Source organism: Panthera onca, chromosome F1 (genome assembly GCF_046562875.1).
Source record: "Panthera onca isolate mPanOnc1 chromosome F1, mPanOnc1 haplotype 2, whole genome shotgun sequence".
Classification (NCBI taxonomy): Eukaryota; Metazoa; Chordata; class Mammalia; order Carnivora; family Felidae; genus Panthera; species Panthera onca.
In genome coordinates this window covers 66,202,152-66,217,431 of record NC_138355.1, presented here as the reverse complement: position 1 = coordinate 66,217,431, position 15,280 = coordinate 66,202,152, and the positions used below count along the sequence as shown (strand labels likewise).

At 47.6% G+C, this 15,280-nt stretch overlaps 3 non-coding genes across 3 annotated transcripts; 1 reads left to right on the top strand and 2 right to left on the bottom strand.

Moving 5' to 3' along the window:
- Positions 1–3,474: 3,474 nt before the first annotated feature.
- On the bottom strand, positions 3,475–3,547 carry TRNAV-CAC (transfer RNA valine (anticodon CAC)). Its single transcript has one exon. It is a non-coding gene; the product is annotated as a tRNA-Val (tRNA).
- A 5,573-nt stretch (positions 3,548–9,120) lies between these two features.
- TRNAE-UUC (transfer RNA glutamic acid (anticodon UUC)) lies at positions 9,121–9,194 on the top strand. Its single transcript has one exon. It is a non-coding gene; the product is annotated as a tRNA-Glu (tRNA).
- Positions 9,195–10,013: 819 nt separating this feature from the next.
- Positions 10,014–10,085, bottom strand: TRNAE-UUC (transfer RNA glutamic acid (anticodon UUC)). The gene has a single exon. It is a non-coding gene; the product is annotated as a tRNA-Glu (tRNA).
- Positions 10,086–15,280: the final 5,195 nt, after the last annotated feature.

Sequence of the window (15,280 nt, the reverse complement as noted above, 5' to 3'; positions counted from 1 at the left end):
CAAGGTGCACAAAGCTCTGAGGAATTTGCCCTTCTCCCCGACTGGCCCGGGTTTCTGGCGTCTACTCAGAAAGCAGCTAGCGGAATGGGTAACCTAGGAATGCTAAGTTAGTTGGTCTGGAACAAGGGTGAAGAAGAGCAATCGGTCACTTTGGGCTCAGGATAGAGAAGAAAGCAGGGCCACTGAGGGAGCTGTAGTTATTCCTTCCGTGCTGCTGTTTGGCTGGTGTTTCGCCATGTACAGCCGCAATGGCCGTATATCCATTCTCTGCTGTATTGTGCATTGCAGGGACATGCATTTCCCAAGCTTGCAAAGCAAAAGCCAAATTTCTTAATATGTCTCACAGGGAATTCTACTGCCCCCTAGCTCACTCTGATCCACTTACTATTTGCTATTTCCAGAATACAATAGCGCCTGCCACAGGACCTTTGCACTTGCTGCTGCGCTTGCTGGAAGCTGGGCATCCAGATATCTACAGGGCTAGTTTCCTCACTTCCTGTAGGTTTTAACTCAAAAGTCACATTCTCAGGACCCCTTCCTTGGCCGTGCCGTCTAAAACTTCCCATGCTCCCCCCCCACACACACACGCATATTGCCGACACTTCCTATTCTGCTGCCCTCTATTTCCTCTTAGTATTTGTTATCACCGAGCATACTATATATTTGATCTTGTCTTTGTCTGTCTCACCCACTGGACCGTAAACTCCATGCAGGCAGGGATTTGTTTTTGTCTCTCGTTGTCATTACCGAATCCCCAGGGGTTAGAACAGTACCTGGCACTTAGACACTCTATAAGTATTTATTTAATAAAGAATGTATGACGGCATTGTTTGTCCTAGCAAGGAGTACGTGACAGCCTGGTATCCATCATGGGGGAAGGGACAGTAAAATGGGTGGGTGCTCACTGTAAAATTATTTACAGTAGTTGGAAACAAAGGACTAAATGTGCGTACAACCACGTGGGTAGACCCTAAAGTTACAGCGCTGAGTGTTACACACCTATCAACTGCACACTTTACAAGGATACATACAAATCCAAGATACATATCAAACACATTAGAGGGGGTGGGAGTAAGGAATAGGGATAAAGGAAAGAAGATTAAGACAAAAATAAAGAGTTTTGTACCCATCCATGTGGATAGAGGACAATGAATTGAGATTAACACTGTACCTGAGGTCCGCCCAAGAACTAATTAATGTTGTGAATATATATTCTTGTTTCATACAAACTTTTTTTTTAAGCTTATTTATTATTGAGAGACAGAGAGAGAGAGAGAGCATGAGCACTGGAGGGACAGAGAGAGGGGGAGACACAGACTCTGAAGCAGGCTCCAGGCTCCGAGCTGTCAGCACAAAGCCCGATGCGGGGCTGGAACTCAGGAACCGTGAGATCATGACCTGAGCTGAAGTTGGATGCTCAACCAACTGAGCCACCCAGGTGCCCCTTGTTTTTGTTTTGTTTATTTTAGAGAGAGGGAATGAGACCGCATGAGCAGGTGAAAGAGGCAGAGAGAGAGAGAAACAGAGAGACAGAGAGAGTATCTTAAGCAGGCTCCATACTCAGCACGGAGCTCAGGACCTGAGCCGAAATCAAGTCAGATGCTCAACCCACTGAGCCACCCAGGCACCCCGAAAGGTTTTTAATATTTAAAAAAATAGTTTTTATGAAGGAAGTGGCCTACAACGTCCAGGTGCCTATGGCCAATGAAAGTCACAATATAGATCTGCTACAGTTAAGACAATGAGCATATTCATCACCCCCTTCAAATTTCTGTGGGCCCCTTTTTATTTACGTATTTAAAGTTTATTTATTTTGGAGCTCATGGGTGGCTCAATCAGTTAAGCTTTGGACTCTTGATTTCAGCTCAGGTCATGATCTCACATCGGGCTCTGTGCTGACAGTACAGAGCCTGCTTGGGATTCTCTCTCTTCCCCTCTCTCTGCCCCTCCTCTGCTCATGTGCTCCCTCTCCCTCTCTCAACATAAATAAATAAACCTAAAAATAAAATTGAAAGAAATACATACACATTAAAAAAGTAATAAAAATACACAAAATACATTTGAGAGAGAGAGAGAGGTAGGGGCAGAGAGAGGGAGGGAGAGAATTCCAAACAGTGCAGAGCCTGATGCAGGGCTGAACCCATGAACTGCGAGATCATGACCTGAGCTGAAATCAAGAGTCCGAAACTTAATCGACTGAGCCACCTAGGCACCTCTGGGCCCCCTTTTCATCCTTATCACCTGCTATCCTCCCATTTCCCAAGCAAGCTCTGATCTGCTTCTGTCATTATAGTTTTCATTTTCTAGAATTTTACACAAATGGACTCCTCTAACCCTCTTTTTTGGTGGGGCTTTCACTCGGCATAATTATTTTGAGGTCCATATTGTATCACTAGTTCATTCCTTTTCGCGGAGGGGTTGAGGAGTATTCTTTTGCATGGGGATGCCACAATTTACCTTCATCTGCTCATTGGCATTTGGGTTGTTTCCAGTTTCTGGCTATTACAGATAAAGCTGCTATGAACATTTGTAGACAAGCCTTCATAGGGGCATTTATTTTCTTTTTGCTTGGTAAATACCGAGGATTGGAATGGCTCAGTCGTATTTTAGCAGTTTAACTTTCAAAGAAACTGCAAAGTGGACTTTTACATTCATACCAACACGTACGAGTGTATCGATTCCTCTGCATCCTGGACAGCCTGATACGGCAGGCGTTAATAACAGCGTCTAGTGAAATCCCAGCGTGTTTTTGATTTGCGTTTCTCTGGTTAACCACGTCGAACGCCTTTTCGTGTGAGCATGTGCTACTCCTCTGTCTTCCCTGGTGAGGTGTCTGAGGGAGGGGTTGGATGGCGAGCATAACTCTTTAATGAGAAGAAAATGTCTCCTTTTCACCCGGTTGAGAACCGAGGGCCTTAGGATCCCCGTGGGGAGGGGCAGAGAAGAGGGAGGGAGGAGATCGCTGTCGTCGACTGAGAACCGGCGGGGGACCCACGGGGGAGAGAGCCCAGTGAAGGCAGGTTGGGCTGGGGGCCCGGCTCCTGGATCCCGGCACCCGAGAGCCGGACCGTCGCCAAGCACTGGCTGGGTCCCCGCACAGCTTTGGCAGATTGTCCGCAGGAGGCGCGACCGCCGCGGCCCCAGCCGAAGGGGGCGGAACCGAGCAGGGGGCGGAACCGAGCAGGGTCCGAAGCACAACCTGCTCATCGGGGGTCCGCAAAGGAACCGAGGGGCTTCGCTCGCTGAGCAGCCAAGAACTCTCCCTTTCCCGGCCGGAAAAGGACCCCGCAGCGGAGCGCGCCGAAGGGCTGCGGCGGTGCCTGCTGACCCGCGCGGGGCCGAGCCACCTGCCCACCCGCCGCCGGCTCCCGGGCGCCGGTAGTGTCCCCGCGGGCTCGGCGGATTCCTCCGCAGGACTCCCGACGGGGGTGGGGTGGGGGTTTGTGAAGAAAAAAAAAAAAAAAAATGTACGGTTGTTTCCGCCCGGTTTCGAACCGGGGACCTTTCGCGTGTGAGGCGAACGTGATAACCACTACACTACGGAAACCGGCCGGCAGCGAGCGCCTGGAAATCCGTCTTGAAGCTCTGGGCTGGGAGCCGCTGGCCGGCCGGCCGCGGTGAACCCGAGCGCGCCTCCCCCGGGAGCCCCCGGCCCAGCGGGCCCCGGCAGGTGTCGCCGGGGTGGAGAGTCGCAGTCTGCCCCGCGGATGCTGGCCGCGATGGCGACGTGCGGTAACTACAGGTGGGAAGGGACAGGTGACGGACTTGGCCAGGGTAAGGAAAGCCAGCTTCTATTCGAAACAATACAAATACACTTGATGTTCGCCCAGCACGCAACTTAGAAGGCACTTAGGCAGGAAAACTCCGTTTTCTCTTTCCTATGTCTTTCCTCTTGTGAGTCTCATTTCCGCTCAAACACTTCCTGTCCGCTCCCCACCTGGGTGGGAGGCCTCCCCACGCCCAGCCTGGGACAGCAGCTCAATTCTGACACGATGCTCGCAGAGACAGCGTCAGATCCCCCAGGTTAAGGCCTCGGTCCCACCTGACACCCCTTGCCCCCCTTCAGGTACATATCACAAGGGCACGCTGTCACCTGTGCTTCTGACCAACCGGAGGTTCCCACCACCTCCTTCTGGGATTTGACAATGTGCTAGAATGACTCACTGAACTAAGGAAAACAGGTTACTTACCAGAGTGTCCCTTTATTATAAAAGGATGCAACTCAAGAATAGCCTGACGGAAGAGATGCATAGGGAGGGGTGCGGGAGAAGGGGCATAGATACGGGCTTTGTTGCCCTTTCCGGGCCCTGCCTGTGTTCCCCAAGCTCCCTGAACCCCCTACCTAAGGGATCTTTTGCAGACTTCATCAAGGAGGCATGACCCATTATTAACTCAGTCTCCAGCCTCTCTCCAGAGTGGTGGTGGTGGTGGGGGGTGTCACTGAAATGTCCAAACTTTAAAAAAAAAAAAAATTTTTTTTAACGTTTATTTATTTTTGAGACAGAGAGAGAGCGTGAACAGGGGAGGGGCAGAGAGAGAGGGAGACACAGAATCTGAAACAGGCTCCAGGCTCTGAGCTGTCAGCACAGAGCCTGACTCTGGGCTGGAACTCACAGACCCTGAGATCATGACCTGAGCCGAAGTCGGACGCTTAACCGACTGAGCCACCCAGGCGCCCCCCAAACTTTTAATCATAATGGTTTTTCTGGTGACTGGACCCCCATCCTGAGACTATCCAGGAGCCCACCAAGAATCACCCCATTAAAACATGACAGACGCCTCTCCGGGAAATTCCAAGGGATTTAGGAGCTCTGTGACAGGAACCAGGTCAAAGAGCAAATGTTAGAACAAAAGATGCTCCTAGCACCTTTAAAAAGAATTTTTTTTAAGTGTTTGTTTATTTTTGAGAGAGAGAGAGACAGAGAGAGAGTGAACAAGCAGGGGAGGGGCAGAGAGAGAGGGAGACACAGAATCCGAAGCAGGTTTTTTTTGTTTGTTTGTTTGTTTTCCTAGCACTTTTCTTTCTTAGAAAATTACAAGAGTTTTAGGAGCTCTGGCCCGGAGCCTGGGATGAAGACCAAAGTATACATTTCTCGTTATGTCACAGTATCACATTGCCTACGCATTTGGGCGGGGCCTCATTATTTTATAACACTGACTATTAAGTCAGACAGATGCTAGCACCTTCTCTCTCTTTCACTCGGGGCCAGGAAGGAGTTGGGGCCCTCGGCAGAGACCAAAACTAAGACTCAGAAAGTTGGAGAACGAACGAAGGCAGGTTGAAACGTAGGGGGCAGGTCAACTCAGGATGAGGTTACAGGATGGTCACCTCAGAAAAGGTTGTCCAGGGACAGGATCGCACCCGCCAACCTGAGTTCAAAGCTGAAGGTGGCCGCCAACGGTGCCACGTGCGGTCGCGGGCAGGGCTTCCCAGGTAGGTCTTGTCTTGTTCAGGCGCTCGCCGCAGGGAGGGAAGGCTGTACTTCACGCTCGGCCCTGCTGGGCCCAGCACCGGCCCTCGGCACCGCCCAGGGCCCAGCACTGTGATCCAGAGCCTGGTAGCAGGACGGACTCGGGTGATGGCAAAAGCCAGACGCGGAAATCATCGGGAGCCCAGCACTTCGCTTCATGTCTCCCAAAGCCCCGCTCCGGCTGAAAGCCACTCTTTCTTTTACCCAGAGTCGAGACCCAGGTCGAGAATTAGGCTGGACCCCGTGCTGGCTTGAAGGGACCCTTCCCTTGGACTGAGGGAGGGGGGTGCCAGGGCGGGGGAGGGAATTCCCATCCACCAGCCCTCAGCCTGATGATAACAGCTTCTCGGCAACCTCTTCTGTAAGCCCTCTTCTGTAAGCTAGAAGCCCTCTTCTGTAAGCTAGTTTCATCAACTTCTTTCTGAAATAGATCTTATTTTTTTTTAATTTTTAATGTTTATTTATTTAGAGACAGAGAGAGACAGAGCATGAACGAGGGAGGGTCAGAGAGAGAGGGAGACACAGAATCTGAAGCAGGCTCCAGGCTCTGAGCTGTCAGCACAGAGCCCGACGCGGGGCTCGAACTCATGGACCGTGAGAACATGCCCTGAGCCAAAGTCGGACGCTTAACCGACTGAAATATATTTTAACCTATAACCCTGAAATATATTTTAAAAGTAGGGGCGCCTGCGTGGCTCAGTTGCTTAAACGCCCCACCCTTGGTTTCAGCTCAGGTCATGATCTTGTGGTTTGTGGGTTCAAGCCCCACATTGGGTTCCGTGCTGGCAGCACAGAGCCGGCTTGGGATTCTTTCTCTCTCCCTCTAGCTCTGAGAGACCAGCATAGGAGTCACACAAGGTGGAAATGCCAGAAACACTGCGGGCTTTCCACCCCTCCCCCTCCCAAGTCCACAAGGTTGTGGAAGGTGGTCATAGACAGCCCCTCTTCCCACTGGGGACGAAGAGGTGGCCTGGGGGGTGTGGGGCCCACGTGTGGGAGTGGGCAGAGCAGAGCAGAGGCTTGGCCTTGCAGAAGCGGTGGGTCAGCAAAATCCAACCGCGGGCTCAGGCCAGAGGCCTGCCTGCCTGGCTCCTGCTGGCGGAGAGGGCAGTGGGCGATCGCAAGGAGCCCTCTGTTGGCGTCTATCCTACAGGCGAAGCAAAAAGAGCGATCAACCGGGTCCAGGGTCCAGCCCGACTCCTGGCTGGGAGTTGCAGCCTGGGCTTCCTGAGCTCTTAGGCCTTGTGCAGAAAGCGGCAGGAAAAGGGCCGTGAAAGGTAGTGAAATATAAAGCTTTTCCCTTTCTTCCATGGCCTCCCTCCCAACCTGTCGTGGTGTCGTTTTTACTTGCTATTTAATGTCGTTCTGTGTGAAGAAAAATTAAAATGATTTACACAAATGTTACATGTCATCTTTATATTGTACAAGGCCCATTTCTTATCCTCTACTTCATCTGGTTTTTTCTTAAAATTTTTTTAACATTTATTTATTATTGAGAGACAGGGCATGAGCATGGGAGGGGCAGAGAGAGTTGGAGGAGACAGAATCCAAAGCGGGCTCCAGGCTCTGAGCTGTCAGCACAGAGCCCAACGCGGGACCCAAACTCACCCACCAGGAGATCATGGCCTAAACTGAAGTTGGACACTTAACCGACTGAGCCACCCAGGTGCCCCTCTTCTGCTTTATCTTGAGCTCCTATAGTCAAGCTTCTCTCCTCCCCGTAGGTCCTTGGACTTTGACGTGTCCCCAAGATTGAGCAGGCACCCCTATGCAGAACATGTCCCATTTACTAGCTGATCCTGACAATCGGGTGACCAAAGGGAAACACGTTTCCTGGGAAACTGCAGCATCATCATGTTCTGTTCACTCTCCCTTGCTGCCTCAACTTCCCCTTAAAAGTTTCTGCTAAGCTCTGCTTACCTCACCCTATGACAGAAACGCCCTTTGCTGTTTGATTTTGAGATATTTGCAGATTTCTGAGATTGGAGCATTCTCTCTATTGCGGTAGTCTTTTTTGAGAAGTGTCTCCTTAACTAAGTCCGGATTTGGTTTTGGTTGGCAGTGCAAATACAAAAGCGTTTAACTCATAGGCAGAATCACCAGAATCACGCACATGAATTAAAAAAAAAAGTATTTGAATTCTAGTTAGTTAATATATGGTGCAATATTGGTTTCAGAAGTAGAATTTAGTGATGCATCACTTACATACAATACGCAGTGCTCATCACAAGGCCCTCCTTAGTACCCATCACCCAATTAGCTCATCCCCCCCCCCCCCACCTTCCCTTCAGCAACCCTCAGTTTGTTCTCTGTATTTAAGAGTCTCTTATGGTTTGCCTTCCTCTCTTTTTTTCCCCTCTCGTCCCTTATGTTCATCCGTTTTGTTTCTTAAATTCCACATATGAGTGAAAACCTACGGTATTTGTCTTTCTCTAACTTATTTCCCTTAGCATAATACATTCTAGCTCCATCCACATCCTTGCAACTGGCAAGATTTCATTTTTTTGATGACTAATAATCCATTGTTTATATAAATATAAATATAAATATAAATATCTATATTATATATAATATAAATTATATATAATATATAATCTATATAATATAAATATTATATATAATATAAATATATATAAATATATATATATATATATATATATATATATATATATATATATATATCTCACATCTTTTTTATCCATTCATCTGTCGATGGACATTTGGGCTCTTTCCATAGTTTGGAAATTTCCATAATTTCCACAGTTGTTGATAGTGCTATTAACATGGGGGTGCATGTGCCCATTCAAATCTGTATTTTTGTATCCCTTGGGTAAATACCTAGTAGTGCAATTGCTGGGTCAGGGTAGTTCTATTTTTAACTTTTTGAGGAACCTCCATACTGTTTCCCAGAGTGGCTGCCCCAGTTGGCATTCCCACCAGCAGTGTAAGAGGGGGGTCCCCTCTCCCCGCACTCCCAGAACATGTTGCACAGACTTAACTGTTTTTATTTTACTCCTGAATATGCCCATCCTACCGCCATTTTCTGCCTTCAGCTTGCTGATATGGAAGGAAGGACTGGAAGGAAAAGGAACTCTGGCTTGTGCTGTCTTCACCTTTCCTTCTGTGTCATCCTTTCCCCCCTAAGCAGTTGGCTAATACAGGAAGTAAGGGAAGAAAGGACATGATAGGATTATTTGGTCTTTGGTCTTTTTGCTTAGAACGCCATAACCTTCTTTTTGCGTTTGAAGCAAATTCTGCTTGGAAAGGAAAGCGTGGCCTCGGGCTGGCAGGTCAGTTTATTCTGTCACCAAGACAACGTGCTTACTGTGCACTCGCCTTAAGCCTTTGAACTCCCATTGCGGCAGTGGGTCCATCCCGAATTCTGTGTTCATCAAAGGTAGCAAATGCTAGGTACAAATGCGCCACGAGGAAGGTCGACACGAATGTTGCTGGTATCTTCTCTGCTCATACGCAGGCGCCCTGGTTCCAATGGACTCTGTTACGAAACCCACATTTAAAGGTTATTTAAAATTTCAAGGACATTTCCCGGACATCCCCCCCCCCCCCCCCCCCCCCCCCGATTCCAAGACACAGAATCAGTCCTAAGCTCCTTTTCCAGGAGGCGCTACTTACGTTTGCTAAGCACCGCTCCCTGGTGGTCTAGTGGCTAGGATTCGGCGCTTTCACCGCGCCGCGGCCCGGGTTCGATTCCCGGTCAGGGAAGCTTGTTTTCTTTCTGATCACCACCGACATTCTGCTGTTGCGGCCAACAACTCGGTTTTGACCAAGGCTCACGTGCGCGCACCTCACATGCCATCCTGTCCCGAGGTGTGTCAATATCACGGGAATGGGGTACACGGGGTGTATGTGAAGAATGAAAAATTCCTCTAAGCCTAGCCAAACTCGCCTCTGCCTCACTCTATTGGGAATTATGGATTTGTTTTTTCCATCTAAGAAAATTTCTACATGAAACGAGTTCTATCAAATGACTCTCACATCTATTACGGTTTGATTGGCATAGGTACGGTTTTAGTAATGGATGTAATTTTTTCCCTGTTCATTGAAACCCTAAGGTACATGCGAGAGGTGTAGACAGCTCAGGTGATTTTACCAGATCTGGGGCCGTTCGGTCTTTTGTAAGCGCAAGAATACATTTCTATATGTTGATTAGTTCATTTTACCTGTAAGACAGGAACTATAATACAAAGACGGATAGCAACTCATATGACACCAGTCTTTGGCTCCCTGGTGACTTTGTCTGCGGTTCTCAGCACTGATTTCAGGATCACCTGGGAAAAGCTTGAGAGGCAGGCAGATTTTGCGAGGCATCGTCTTAATCCGGGGATCCGTGAGCTTGGCCTTGGCGGGCAGGAGTGGGGAGCCACGGGAGCACTGGCTGGCCTGCAAGGCTGCGTGCAACCGGCCTTGGGGGTAACCAGGCTCAGGAGCCGTAACAGTGGCAAAATGTCAGTGGTGGACAGAAAGGAAAAGGCGGGGGGGGGGGGGGGGGGGGAGAAAAAATAGAAGGAAGGCACAACCTGCTTCCCTGACCGGGAATCGAACCCGGGCCACGGCGGTGAAAGCGCCGAATCCTAGCCACTAGACCACCAGGGAGAGGTGTTTGGCATCCCTGAGCGGCAACTCCTAGAATAAGATCTTAAGAATGATGCAGCCACCTGTTAGGGGCCTTTAGAAACGTCTGGAGAATGTTCTGTAGGGGGGTGTGTGGTGCTGGATGCAGCGACTGCCACGTGGGTCAGAGGGTGGCAGGAAACTTTAGTGGCAGAAAAGTTGCAAAAAAGACTGTCACAAGTCAAGCCAGGGAAGAGGACACTTTTTCCTACATTTTCGTCACCGACTCCCTCTGACCGCAGGGCTCGCTCGGGTTTCTTTTTTCCCCCCTCTTCATTCCTAAAATATTTGTGCGTCTCTCACTTCAAGTTTCCCCGTGGTTGATTGAGGAAACCCATGTCTCTCTTTTGCTCCCTCACCCCCCAAAAAGGATGCTGTTCCTGATCTTCTCCGATGATGGCCCTCCCCTGCGCAGAGGGAGGAGCATTCAGGGCCAAGGGGACACGCCCACCGGGAGCCGCCCCCCTCTCCCCGGCCAGGCTCTGTTATTTGGGACGTAGAATGACCTGCACAAATAGCTGACGTTTGGTTAGGGCGCCCCTCTCCCCCACCCGCGTGGTGGAAGTGGGTTAGCCTCTGGTGCGTGCAAGTAAGGCTCGACAGGTGGCCAAAGGGAGGCTGTTTGCAGGGGTTCGAACAGATCCTGGTGCCCATACACCTGCACAGGACCCCTCTCAGCGCAGGAAGGAGCTAGAATTGAGAGGAGAGGGTCTTTCCTGGGCCACGGTGGTCAGGCAGAACTATGAGGAGTCTCACAATTCTAAATGCAAATCTGGACCCACAGGTCCTTAAGAAAATATTTTTGTCAATGTAGATGGAAAGCTCTCATTGTATGTTACTGCTTATGAGCTTAATTGATCAATTTAAAGCATCTAGACATATGGTATGTGGCCCTCCATTTGTACTGTTCCCCGCAATCACAAATATGAGGCACCAATGGAGGGTCTTTTGGACTCTTCCCTTTTGTATTACGTTTGCACTGCTTCTCTGACCTTCCAGGCCCACCCCCAACAGAGCTCTCAGCTCCTTACCCCACCACTGGGAGGATCTAAAGTCATGCTCCCCCAAACTAAGTCATCTTCCTCCATTCCCCCAACCAGGAACCTTTCCCACGGCCCCACCCCCACAGCACCCTTGGAAATAAGCTCAGAACCTTTTCTACCCACCATATCCGTTGAACGTTCGGTCCTTTCTGTTTTAACCTCTGTGGCGCTCCCTCTGGTGAGGACACTGCCAAGTTCTTTGGGGGGTATTTTCACCTCAGCAGCTCAAAGCAGCCCGCGTGTGGTTTAAGGTAGTGGGCTAGCAGGTAACAGGCATGCAGTTTTTCCTTAAAATTGTATTCAGTAGCATGTTTCCAATTAAAAAAAAAAAAAAAGAAATTGTAAAGTTGTTTCTGTTTCCTGTAATTTGAGGAACCCTCAGATCTGCTAGGAGTTAATGAGAGGAGGGAGAAGAAGGCACCTGCTTGCGTGGTGTATCAGAGTTCTTCAGAGACACAGAACCAATCGGAGATCGACATCCACATGTATATTTGTATCTATGTCTGTGTATATCTATACCTATACCTGTACCTACATGTATATCTGTATCTTTATCTATATCTATATATGTTTCTGTATCTGAAGATCACATGATCATGGAGTGTCGAGGTCTGCAAAGTGAGCTGGCAAGCTGGAGGCCCAGGAGAGTCGGTGGGTCCAGTTGGAGTCTGAAGGCCTGAGAACCAGGGAAGCTGCTGGTGTAGTTCAAGTCCAAAGACCAAGGCCAGTACGCTCGAGACCCAGGAAGAGCTGGTGTTCCAGTCCAAGTCCAAAAGCAGGAAAAACTCAATATCCTAGTTCAAAGGCAGTCTGGCAGGAGGAGTTCTCTCATCTGATTGGATGAGGCCCACCCACATTAGCCAGGGCAATAAGCTTTACTCAGTCTGCTGACTTAAATGTTAATTCCATCCAAAACCATCGGCACAGAAACACTCCAGGGGCACCTGGGTGGCTCAGTCGGTTAGGCCTCTGACTTCGGCTCAGGTCATGATCTCACGTTCGTGAGTTCGAGCCCCGCGTTGGGCTCTGTGCTGACCGCCTGGAGCCTGCTTCCGATTCTGTGTCTCCCTCTGTCTGTGTCCCTCCCCATCTCTCTCTCTCTCAAAAATAAATTAAAAAAAATTAAAAACAACAAAAAAGAAACACTCCAAATAATGTTTGACCAAATATCTGGGCACCCTATGACCCAGTCAGGTAGACACATATAATTAAACATCTTAGAAGGTGATGCCTTATACTAAACACACAGAAGAGACAGAAGAGAGATCTGCCTTGGTTAGGCTTCAGTGTAGGATAGTTGCTTCTTCAGAGCACTTTTGCCTTTGCCTCTGCTCTGTCTGGATATAGTGCAAAGTTGCTTTCATCCGGTCACATAAGAGGGATGAATTAAAAAGAAAAAGTCCGTTCTGACAGAGCAACAGCAGGGCTGGAGAATAGCAGGTTACCAACACACCTCCCCCAGGGGACTCGAACCACCAATATACTGATTTATGGCCAAACCAGCTGACCATTGGACTTCAAGGACTCTGCGGCTGAGTTTTTTTTTTTTTTTTTTTTTTTTTTTTTTTTTTTTTAAGTGGCATGCATAGAAGTTTAACTATTTTAGAGTGGAACTATTCAGTTACTGAGTAGTACTCAGTTACTTAGTACATTAACAATGTACCAAGTAACTTTGTGTAACTACCTTAACTATCTAGTTCTAAAACATATTCATCATCCCAAAATAAAGCCCCACATCCATGAAGCAATTACTCCTCTACACACGCTCCTCCTGGAAGCCATCATCTTGCTTTCTGTTCCTGTGGACTTATCTATTCGGGATATTTCATTTACACGGAATCATACAACAGGTAACATTCTGTCTGTGGCTTCTTTTACTTAGCTTGTGGTTGGAGTTCCTTCATGCTGCGACATGTATCATTTAAATGTTAATTCCATTCCTTTTTATGGCTGATTAACATTTCATTGTGTGTATATGCGACATGTTTATACATCCACCCATTGATGGAACTTTTGGTTGTTTCTCCCTCTTGGCCTCTGTGAGTAGTGGCGCTGTGAACATTCACATGCAAGGACTAGTTTGAGTAGCTAGGTTTTTTTTTTTTTTTTTTTTTTCCTAACGTGTATTTATTTTTTGAGAGACAGAGACAGAGCAGGGGGAAAGAACCGAGGAGGGACAGAGAGAGAGGGAGACACAGCATCTGAAGCAGGCTCCAGGCTCTGAGCTGTCAGCATAGACCCTGACACAGGGCTCAAACCACCTGAGACACCCAGGCGCCCCTTGGTGCCCCTGGTTTTAATTACTCTGGGTATATACCTAGTAAGTAAAATTGTGGGGTCATTTACATTCTCACCAGCAATGTTTGGTGGTCCTCATTTCTCCTTCCTGCCAACACTTTCTATTTTCTATTGTTGTTGTTGTATTTAAAGTGACAGCAATCTTAGTGGGTATGGAGTTAACACCACATGTGTTCTAGAATGACTAAAATTAACAAGATTCATGATACCAAAGGAAAAAGAGGACCTTCAGTATGACTCCATTTATGTAAAATCTAGAAAATGCCAACTAATCTACAGTGGCAATAAGCAGATCCGTAATCGCTCGAGATGCTGCGCAGGTCAGTGGGGACGTGACTTAGCAAAGGGCAGAAGGGGGAATTATCAAGGGCTATAAGGACACTTCTGGGGATGATGGGTACGTTCATTATCTTGATTGTAATCATGGCTTCAGTAGTACGTACATATGTCAAAACTGTATATTTTATTTATTTATTTATTTATTTATTTATTTTTATTTATTTATTTATTCAATGTTTATTTATTTTTGAGAGAGACAGAGAACAAGCAGGGAAGAAGCAGAGAGAGAGGGACACACAGAATTGGAAGCAGGCTCCAGGCTCTGAGCTGTCCGCACAGAGCCCAATGTGGCTCAAACCTAAGAACCATGAGATCATGACCTGAGCCGAAGTTGGACACTCAACCAACTGAGCCACCCAGGTGCTCCTTTATTATATATTTTAAATATGGGCAGTTGGTTGTATGTTAAATACTAAAGTGTTAAAAAAAACAAAAAACAAAAAACAAGGTGAGGGGTGCCTGGGTGGCTCAGTCAATTAAGCATCTGACTCTTGATTTAGGCTCAGGTCACGATCTCACGGGTTCCTGAGATGGAACCCCACGTGAGGCTTTACACCGACAGCGCAGAGCCTGCTTGGGACTCTTTCTCTCCCCTCTCTGCCCCTCTCCTACTTGTGTGGGCTCTCTCTTTCTCTCTCTCAAGAAAAAAAAAAAAACACCAAAAAAAGGAAACAAAGCCAAACAGTTTTACATATACCTTTTGGAGGTCACTAAAGTCTCTTCATTTTAAACGGTGCCATAACTTGAAAATGTAGGGGACTGATTACACCATTCTCTTTTTTTAAGACTGTTTTAAAAGGAGACTTTCTGAGCCTTTAAATTTCTCACACCTGGGACAAAGTCCTAAGTCATTAGCAATGCAGGTTCCCAGATGGCAACAGATGACCCTTCACTGCTACACAGCAGTTCTCGGGTTGTTAGACTCCCTTTCCAGAGTATTCAAAATATCTTGCCTGCTTTCCATCCAACAAAGCCCTTTCACCTATTTCGGATACCCATATTTTTCTGTTACTGATTTCTAAATATTAGTGGTCTTGGATAGAAAATGCATAAATAAACTTTAGCAGATTAAGCAGGAAAGGAATTAATTGAGAGATCACTGGGCGGTCATAGATTTATGAGAATTAACAACCAGACTCAGATAAAGGGAATAACCAAAGGGGAGCTAGGAGGCCAGAAATATAGCTAAACTCATGCCAAAGAAAGAGTCTGGGAAGGAAACTACAGAATCTGTCAAAACTACACACTAGCTTTGACTTCCTGGATAAAGGAATTCTAAACTGTTTGTGAGTCTACACATCATTGGCTCTTGAATCAGAATCTGGGGAAGTACCTTCTAGCTAAAAGAACCAAGAAGAATTTTTCCTCCTCTACACTGCCTATAATGAAACACTAGAAAGGAGACATGAAGTAAGGACTGAGTATTCAGTTTTCAGCTGGAATTTGGACAAAATGTAAGACTTGGGACAGTTTCCATCCAGCAAATGCTTCAGGAAG